The sequence below is a fragment of the Rutidosis leptorrhynchoides genome, chromosome 5, assembly GCF_046630445.1.
Source record: "Rutidosis leptorrhynchoides isolate AG116_Rl617_1_P2 chromosome 5, CSIRO_AGI_Rlap_v1, whole genome shotgun sequence".
Lineage (NCBI taxonomy): Eukaryota > Viridiplantae > Streptophyta > Magnoliopsida > Asterales > Asteraceae > Rutidosis > Rutidosis leptorrhynchoides.
Genome location: NC_092337.1, coordinates 159,432,467 through 159,443,029, shown reverse-complemented (window position 1 = coordinate 159,443,029; position 10,563 = coordinate 159,432,467). Strand labels below are relative to the sequence as shown.

General features: G+C 36.2%; 1 non-coding gene across 1 annotated transcript; it reads left to right on the top strand.

Annotated features, from left to right (window-relative positions):
• The first annotated feature begins 6,936 nt into the window (after positions 1 to 6,936).
• LOC139850758 (small nucleolar RNA R71) lies at positions 6,937 to 7,043 on the top strand. Its single transcript, XR_011760139.1, has one exon. It is a non-coding gene; the product is annotated as a small nucleolar RNA R71 (small nucleolar RNA).
• The last annotated feature ends 3,520 nt before the right edge of the window (positions 7,044 to 10,563 follow it).

The window sequence follows — 10,563 nt, the reverse complement described above, 5'->3', positions numbered from 1 at the left end:
CACGGCTTTAGATGCTGGAAAGAATCTTTTAAGAAATTTTTCAACTAAAACATCCCATGTATCAATCGCTCCTTCAGGTAACGATTCTAACCAATCTTTGGCTTCTCCCTTTAAAGTCCAGGGAAACAACATGAGATAGATCTGTTCAAACTCAACTTCTCTAATTTTGAATAGAGTACAGATCCTATTAAAGGTACGAAGATGTTCATTTGGATCTTCTTTTGGCGTACCACTAAATTGGCACTGATTAGTTACCATGTGTAGGATTTGTCCTTTAATTTCATAATCTGGCGCATTAATGTCTGGCTTAATAATGGAGTGACCTTGGCCCGTGCGTGTAGCTCTCATTTGATCTTCCATACTTAGAGGTTCCGTTACTTCCATAATTGAATTTATTGAATCCGAATCACTAGAAGATTCTGATTTAATGGTTTCTTCCTCGACAATCTCTGGTTGAATGGTTTGTAGTTCAGGAGGAATGATTAGTGGTTCAGGATCTCTGAATTGTACTTGAATATCCTCCGGGTTCTCAATTGTGAGGTCGGGTTCAAAAAATGGATTATTGGAAATTTGAATTGGAGTACTTGGTCGACTTGATGATGATTCTAAAGAAAAATCAACAGCAACAATGTTGGCTAGATGTCTTGATCGAGTTACATGTGGTGAACGTAAGAAAGGTGGTGAATGTTTTGCTCGATGCATTCACTGAATATCCTATTAGTTATAAAGATAAAAATTATTAAAGTTATCAAATTAATAGACTTTTCTGATTTTGCCCACGTTTCGAATAGCCAATAGATGCAGTAGGTAGTCAGGACCCTTTAAATCGGAAGCCCACAACTCGCCACTAACAAATCCAACTATTACTACGAACCAGAAAATTTTAGATGTCTATCAATTTAATCGCTTAAAATAATTTTTCGTCGAAATTTTGAAATAAAAATCTATGTCCTAAAAACTAGAGCGTAGAAATGAGAAAGAAAAAGAGTGCGTCGAAAAATAAAAAGTCGAAAAATAAAAATAAGAATGTTGAGCGTCGAAACTTAAAAGTCTAAAAACTAAAAATTAAAACTTGCGTCTAAAGGTATTAAAGCTTAAAAGGAATTCTAAATCCAAAAAGGCAATAACTTAAAAAGCACTAAAATTTATTTAAAACTAAAGCGATAATTGACGTCGTAAAATTCTAAAGCGCCTAAATTTTAATCTAAAGAAAAAGCACTTAAGGGATTTTACGGCAAAACCTAAAAATCTAGAAGTATAAAATAACTACGACAAAATACTAAACTTAAAACTATATAACGAACGATAAATATTACGAAATAAATGATTAAAAAAATACAAATTATAACTAAAATGATAAAAATAATAATTAAACTTAAAAGTATTAAACTAAATAATTAAACTTAATATTACAATTTAAAAGTATTAAACTAAATAATTAAAAATTATAATTAAACTTAATATTACAATTTAAATATAAAAACTAGAATTAAAAACTAATTAATAAACTTAAACCCTAAATAATAATAATAATTAAATCTTAACCCTAAATAATATAATTAATTATAAATAAACCCTAATTCGTATTAATTACGCGTACTAGGTTGTCAGCCAGATCACTTCATGTCATCGCATGGGAATAGAGCTGTGGGCTCATGCGATCGCATGGCCCAATGTTCCAGGAATTATTCGGGCTTCAAAGGCTTTTTTTAATTTTCTGATTTTATATTATAGAAAATATTTATAGAATATTTATATAAAATATAACAAACTTATATTTTAAAATCTTAGAAATAAAAGTACTCTTTTTTTAATTTTATATATAAAGTCTTAAAAATATATATTTTTTTTCTTTTTAATATATTTTTTTAAAACTTATTATAAATATAAAATATATTTTTTAAATAAGAAATTATTCAAAAATATAGTTATAATAATATATAGCATTTTTACCGAGTCCCCGGCAGCGGCTCCAAAAACTTGATGTGTGCAGCGGTGTATACGAAATACTATTATTTTTAATACGAAATACGATACAATTTACACAAGTTTTATTATTTATTTATAGATGAGATATATCTAAACCTTGCTACAACGCTTATAGGCAGTGTACCTAATCGTAGAGTAGTGTAGTTTTTAGTAAGTCCGGTTCGTTCCACAGGGAGCTAGCTGAGTTTAACGCTATATTTTTAACAACTATATTTATATAAAATATATATAGTAATATTATTATAAAAGGGGGTTTTTACCGTTTAATGACCGATTTCTCAATTTTATATTTTAAGCGTAAAAATAAATGACAATAATTAAAGTGCGTACAAAAATAAAAATAAAGAGTAAAAAATAAATTGCGGTAAAGTAAATTGCAGTAAATAAAATGACAGTAAATAAAAGTACGATGAAATATGAAATAAAACAATTATGCTTATTTAAACTTCCATAACCATGATGTTTGACGTTTTGATTTTAATTTATTTATCTTGGTTAATTGTCCTTTGTCCTGGATTTATTTGATACCTATCTGGTTTTTGTCCATAATAGTCCATCGGTCATAATTATAAAATGCTCGTCAAATTAACCTTATTCTCGAAGTCAAATATTCTAACTAATTAGGGATTCGAACTGTAACAAGGTTTTAATACTTTGTTTAATGATTACACCAGGTTATCGACTGCGTATAATTCAAGGTTTTAATGCTTTGTTAACAATTACACCAATTACCCTTGTATGTAATCCACCCCTGTTTTAATAAGATATGAACATTAATTTACCCACTTGATCAGTTTGAATAATCAATTACCCAACCCGAATAATTAATTAAATGATCGTAAAAGATGTCGTATAAATGTCACTAAATAGGACATGCATAATCATTTAATAATTATTAGATTAACTAATTTGAAGATAGGTTCGACAGATTCCAATGAGTTGTCATTCGATTAGACAATACCTCCCATCTATTAATAATTCATAGTCCAATGTCCACAAGTGTCGGTCTTTTGTCCAAACCCGAATTATGGTACAAATTCCAATAACCCCATTTTAATATTTAGTCCAACATCACGATTACTTCGGCTCAAATAAGCATAATAATAACTTAGTTACGAGATGTTAATTTAAAAAGGAAGAACATAGCTTATAGTGGTGATTAATCGCGTAGCGTTATACGGACAGAGTTCCGACTTACAAAACCTTAAAACATTTCTTACATTAACCCAATTATTATTAAACTTAATTTAAACTTAATATTATAAATATAAATATATATGTTTCTTTACAGGGGAAGAAAGAAAATATGGTGTACACAACTCGCTGAATTCGTTGCAATTTATAGCACCTGGCCTGACTTTATGGCGCATGCGATCGCATGAAATATGGGCATCCTGGCCATGCGATCGCATGGCCAGCTGGATCAGCTCACATGTTTTTGTTTTCTAGTTTGCCAACATTTTATTTAAATATATATATAATATATATAATTTATATTAATTATATATATATACATATATATATATATACATATATACATATATATATATATACATATATATATATACATATATATATATATATACATATATATATATGTATATATATATATACATATATATATATATGTATATATATATATATATATAATATTATATTCTTGTGCATAGTTGACTCTTAATTTTAGGACCGTTGACTCGCGCGTTGATGCTCGGTTTATGTCTCGGTTCCGGATTTTCGAACGTCCTTTCGTACGCATAGATATCTTGTACTTTGCGTTCCGCGACTTGTACTCTTGTAATTTTTAGACGTTTCTCATCAATAAATTGAACCACTTGGATTATATCTTGTACATTTGAGCTTTTTGGTCATTTGCGTCTTCAAATCTTTGTTTTCTTCTTTTGTCTTCGCACTTATTTATTTAAACGATTATTACATAAAAATAGAACAATAGTAACTAAAAGCTTTACATATTGGATGGATATTGCTACTAAATATATGCTCATTTCGGAGGTCTTCAAACAATGTTAGAAACTGTATCTTTAGAATCTCGAAGTCTTCGGAATGGTGATCTCCACAGTAAGAGTCTGTAGCTTTCCACATATTTTTTAAAAGACGAAGCTGAAAAGAAGTGAACAGCAATCCTGATCCGAGCATTAATGTCACCGTTTTTGAGTATATCTCCCGACATCCAGCTTTAAATGTGAAACTTTGATCTGTGGATTCGTGGAAGATACGTGATATCTGCTTCGTAACATAGGTGGCAATGTTGACTCGATCTGGTTCAAGATGAGAGAACGGATTGTTTCACCTTACTTCCTCCGTAACAGCGTCTCGTAACTCTTTGATAATCAGATCAACATGGTGATCAATTGTTACGTAAATCACTAGTCTGTCTGGTGTGCTTTCGAAATTATCTCTTTCTAGGAGAGCGAACAAGCTGTGAATATCCTCTATCATTTGCAAATTAGAGTAATAAGTCGGGCGTCCGGTGAAAAGATCCATGTGCTTCCAGATGAGAGTCAGTAGTGCTCGTTGGTTTGCTGAGAACGGAAGTGCAGATCCGGCTAAGGCGTTATAAACCTTAGAGTAAATGATCTTCTGATCTCGACAGAATCTTGTCTCAAGAATAGTGCGAACCACGAATTGTGCTCTCATTGCCTTTCTTCTTGGTAGATATGATCGAGAAAAGAATTGATAAAGTCTTGAATGCGTTCTTCTAAGATTTCAACATCATTTTCTTCTCTTTGGAGATAGAGGTTGTGTTCTTCTCGGATAGCCATAATTCGTTCTGTTAAGCGTAGCAAAAAATCAATTGTTGATTTATGGATGGCTTCGAGAATATCTTCAAATTCATCGGTATCATTGATAAAGGTTATCATGTTTGCGTGTGTGGATATGACCGGAATCCAATCTGAAGAAGAGTCCGGCTCCCCTTGATCTGGTTCGGTTGGAGAGTGTGAGTTATTCAGAATGTCTTCATATTGCTCTTCCTCGTCATCATCGGTATATTGTTCTTCTGAGGATGCTTCTGATGAACGGGTTTCTTCAGTATTCTGATTCTCCACTTTGATACTTACAGGATCAATTTCTATATCCTTAACCTCAGCCTTGTCGGCCTTCTTCTTGAAGCGAATAATTAAACTGTGATCTTCCGTCTCAAGCCTCATTAATTCTTCATGACGCTTAGTGCTTAGAGCGGGTATTTTCGCAGTTTCTTTTACGTCTTCCATTTCCTCTTCCTCTTCAGATTCCTCCTCTTCCTCTATTTCTTCGCTAGGATCCTCTTCTTCCATTTCTGGGTCATCTACACACTGTGATTCGACACCCATCTCGATATCATCGGCTGGTGGTGAAGACTCGTCATCGAAAGTGATCCGTCTGCTGGAAATAGCAAACATCTCTTCCTGTCCAGAAATATCGGTTGGTCGGTCAATTTTGAAGGTAACGCTCTCCCCATGTGATCGTAAGATCAAGGTTTGATTGTACACATCAATGACAGTCGTAGCCGTATTCATGAAAGGTCTTCCTAACACTACTAGTGAGTGTAGGTCTTCCTTAATATCCATTACTACGAAATCCGTAGGATACAAGAATTTATCGACTTTCACCAAGACGTTCTCAACTATGCCCTTAGGATATCGAATTGTGTGATCGGCGAGTTGGATTGTCATTTTAGTTGGTGACAAGTCTCCTAACTCTAATCTCTTGTAGAGAGAGCAGGGGATTAGGTTTATACTTGCTCCTAAATCTCCTAGCGCATGAATGGTTCCAGATTGGTAGATTGAACACGGGAAAATGAATCGGCCCGTATCTCCTAGCTTCTGTGGTAGAGAGCTCCTGAGTAATGCTGAGCATTCTTCAATCAGTGGAATTTTGTTAGAATCTGATATCCTTTCCTTTGTAGAGAGAAGCCTTCGAATTTATCTCTTCTGGTTGGGGACTTTTGACATAGTGTCCAGGAATCTTCCATCAAGTTTGAAGAAATCAAGCTTGGATGGTTCTTCCAGGATAGGGTACGCGAACTGGAGTTTCAGGTGTCAGCTTTTGAGTATATGTCGATTTGTTCTTGAGCCTTGCTGACCTTCTCCGTGGTTCTTCCTCTGGGATTACGGAATCCATTTTCTTTGCTTCTTCTATGTGGGGATTTTGGATAGTATTACTTGGTAACCTTCCCTGCGGTCGAGTTTCAAGGCGTTGTGATAACTATCCGAGCTGCATCTCCATACTTTTGAGCAGAGCTAATTGATTTCTCATTAGTATCTCCGTCTGATCTTGCCTGGCTGCAATTCTCTGATTTAGCTGTTGTTGTCCTTGAATGAACTGAGTCAACTGATCATCAGCTCCGAGAGTGGGGTTAGTTGCTTTTGTAATCTGGGTGGTAGGGTAATTTTCCTCAGCTGGCGGACCAGTGAGTGGAAGTGGTTGATCGTAGGTTAATTGAGATTGCTGGGCTGGATAAGGTGGTAGCGATAGTGAAAAGGTTGATTGCTTCGCTGAAATTGATTAACCCTAGGTTGTTGATTGAATCCAGCATTTGGTGGACGAGCTGGGTATTGAACGTAATAGACTGAACCGTCAGGGTTTTTGTACTCAACTTGATTTTCTTCAGTAGGTTGCGGGTTGGTATAATTAACACAAGCCTGCGCTTGGTTGACCTGCTGCGGCTGCGTCTTCAATTCTCCGAGTTGTTTAGCAAGAGATTCCATCTTATCTGTGAGGGATTTGATGGCCTTTGTTTGATTGTTAAGTGCAGAGAGTAGGGCAGATGATGAAGTTGTTTCACCACTATTACAGTCATGATGATGCATTGTCATGCTCTCGAGCAATTCCCATGCTTCGTCTACGGTTTGGTTCATCAGATTCCCTTGAGCTGCTGCATCGATCATCATCCTATGATTTACCATAAGACCATTGTAGAAGGTACAGATTTGGGCTGACTATTCTAGCTGGTGATTAGGGCATTTCTTCAGCAGGGTTTTGAATCGCTCCCATGCAGTGTAAGGAGATTCATCATAACTTTGTTTGAAGTTAATGATGTCATTCTTTAGTTTGGTTTGTTTAGAAAGAGGGAAATATTTGGTTAGGAATTTAGTAGCCATCTCTGTCCATGACGTGATGGAATATTTTTCCAGTCCTTCGAATATGGTTTGAGCATGATGAGTGAGAGAATAGGGAAACAAGTATAGCCGGACTATATCTTGTCCTATCCCTGGCTGTTTGTAGGAGTTCGAAAGAGATATGAATTTATCAAGGTGAGAATTAGGATCGTCATTCGGTAATCCATGAAACTGACAGCTATTCTGGATGAGCTGGATGATGTGATGTTTTAACTCGAACGAGTGTCCTTGAATCTCCGGAAATCTGATCAGTCATCCTCGACCTTCAATCGAGGGTTTGGTATTTTCTGTTAAAGTGACGCGTAACACCATTCGATTTCTGATTCGTGCTTCCTTGCGTGCTTTAGAGATTATTGCGTCTGGATCAGGTACGAATAACAACGGCCCTGGTCTAGATCGGGTTTGGGTTATTACAATGGGTATGCCTTTTTGATTTTTAATTTTTAGCAAATAAACTAAATTTCTAAAGTAATCTAAGGTAATCTAAACTAGTCTAAGGTAGCCTAATCTAAAGTAGTCTTAGTCTAAGGTAATCTAATTTAATTAACTAACTATCCTATGGTTGAATATGTTTTTGGTTCTGGCTACTGATTCCCTGGTATTTTGATAACAGAACTCCGCACGAACTATTCAACAAACCAAGTGGCCAGGCCGACTACGAAGAGGCAGGACCCTTTTGGTCCCAATATAATTGGCAACCAAGTCCGTGTATAATTGTATTTCTTAGACACCACTAAATGCTTGTGAATAAGTTTGATAAAGAGCAGTATTGCCTGATACCAGTTCCCCGGCAGCGGCGCCAAAAACTATACTCCCCCTTAATATGGCCGAAACGTACGGTTTTGTATGTGCGGTGTCGTCAGGCCGAAGCACGTCAGAATCAACCGTCAAAGGGGTGGGTACTATTTTAAATTTATATTTAGCAGGGCCTAAATCGTACTACTCCTTAGTATGAGTAAGGGAAGTATGACCTAGAGTCGTATTTTTGAGATATCAGTGGAATCGAACATATATTTAAGCCTAAGATAGTTAGGAAGGAGTAGTGGTTACTTAATTTTAGGATTTTCTAATTTATAAGACAGATAAAGTAAATGCGATAAAATTCGTAATTCAGATAAGGTTAAGGTGAGTGCATACTATGACTTCATCCGTTATTCTGCTGAGATTATGGAATGCTGGCTCATGAATAGGCAGAGGCCTTGTATTCATTACACTGGTCCTAAATGCCCCTGTCATAAGACATGTCATTGGGTACTGCATTAGGCTTGAAGATTCTGAATAGACAGCAATGTCCCTTACCCCCGACGCCCGTGCAGTCTGACTACATGCATACACGTTCAGACGGCTCATCTAATTGAGCGAGTCGGTTGGGTGACGTATTAACATTCCATAATGGTCTAAACTTTCTTAAGCATAATAGAATACATGGTTTACCATATCCGAGAGACGTGATGTGTTTCAATGCTTTCGTTAATGATTGGTTTTAAAAGATTGTTAGGCCCTTTAAAAAGAGTTCAACCATAAAGAACACCATGGCCAAGTCAAGCTGACTTCTATGAACACGTTCGGTTATCCTAACGGTCCAATCCTTTATGTGTCTAAACAAATAGTTCCTTAATTAACTAAGAATCTCTCAAGCGGGGTGCAATGCTTGAGACCGCGTTATGGTGCAGTGTACTAATCAACACTGACCGGTTCCATGGCCTTACTTAGCAGAGGTACAGCTTACAACAACTGATGTGCTTCAGCATGCACGTACGAAGTTTATATGCTGGGTGACTACACTAGCATGGTCTGGGACCGACAATGTACTAAGGGTCTAGTCAGATGTTTCACTACGAAAGAGTCCTCAGTCGGAATCCAAAGCTCGATAGACTTACTACAACCGGTGTGCCTCAGTCGATCTTACGTTGTATCCGATAGACTTCTCTTACTAAGAGGTGACACAGATAGTGTACTCTGAATCGGGGTTCACGACTTCCCAATAATAGAGCCAATAACTACGTTCTATTAGTTGGAAAAGCGATTGAGTTTAAAGCATAATCGGAAAGCATTTCAACAGCATACACAAACCATAATATTATTTCGGCAATATAACTGCTTACATCATAGCATACACTAAAGATAACTACTCGCTAATCATGGCAACAATATAACAGAGCATAATGATAGAAGACATTATACAAAGATAAGGGATAGAAGTACCAATAGATTAAACTAGTTCCGAATACAAAAGTGACAACTTCAAAACTCCAGACCGCTCCTAATACAATCTTGGGCATTCTTCTCCGGGTACTAGGTTTCCTGCACGGAGTCGAAGGCCTTGAGAGTATGACTAATATTGTACAAGAGAGAGAAAGAAGTGAATTGAAGTGTGTGTTGGAATGGATGACAAAGACCCTTTAAATAAGCACAAAATTTGCCTGCAAACGGCTGGCCGGCCGTTTGGCAAGCTGTTTGCAGGGCCCATTTGCTGAGGCAAGCCGTTTAACGAGGCCATTTGTTCTGGCCATTTAGCAGGCCGTTTGCCACACTGGCAGGCCATTTGGCAACCCGTTTGGCAAGCCGTTTGGCTTACTGATCCCCTGGATCGTAACTTGATTTCTTGTCTTTCACTGTTTTCGCTCTAGAATCTTCGTTTTAGCTCCGATTCTCTTCATTCTTTTTGCACCGTCTTCGTAATTACTTGTTCTTCAATTTTAACTGACGAAGTGGGTATTTTGCCGACAAAGTTCGAATCTTTCTTGTTTTTAGGCCTTAATACCGGGGTGAAAACGTGACTTTTTAGCCGATATCATAGGCTAGTCATCTGGACAAGCAAAAAGCAAAATATTGTGTCCACATCTACTGCTGAGGCAGAATATGTTTCTGCTAGTAGTTGTACTGCTCAAGTACCATGGATGCAAAGCCAGCTGAAGGACTATGGTGTTCATGTTACAAAAACTCTAATCTACTGTGACAACACAAGTGCAATTGCTATTACCAACAATCCTGTGATGTATTCTAGGACAAAGCACATTGACGTTCGATATCATTTCATAAGGGATCATGTTCAAAAAGGAGATGTGGAGCTACATTTTATTTCAACAGACCAGCAGTTAGCAGATCTCTTCACAAAGCCCTTAGATGAGAAACGTTTTAACTATCTCATCTCTGAGCTGGGTATGCTTGAACTTTAAAATAAAAGGCAATTTTGTTGGTGTGTTGGTTCTACAACATGTAGGACAAACCAGTAAGTCACAAATTCTTTGCTTACTGCCTACATGTCAAACAATCAGCACAACAAGGTCTTTTATATCATGGTTAGTCAATGTCTAAAATGAAATAATAAATAGCTCACAACATTAAATGATACCTTAAAACAGAAACTCATTTACTCCCAATGATTTAAAATTAAATTCATAACATATTAAATGTGACAAAGAATTTTTGTATTTTATTCAAACTTTATTTT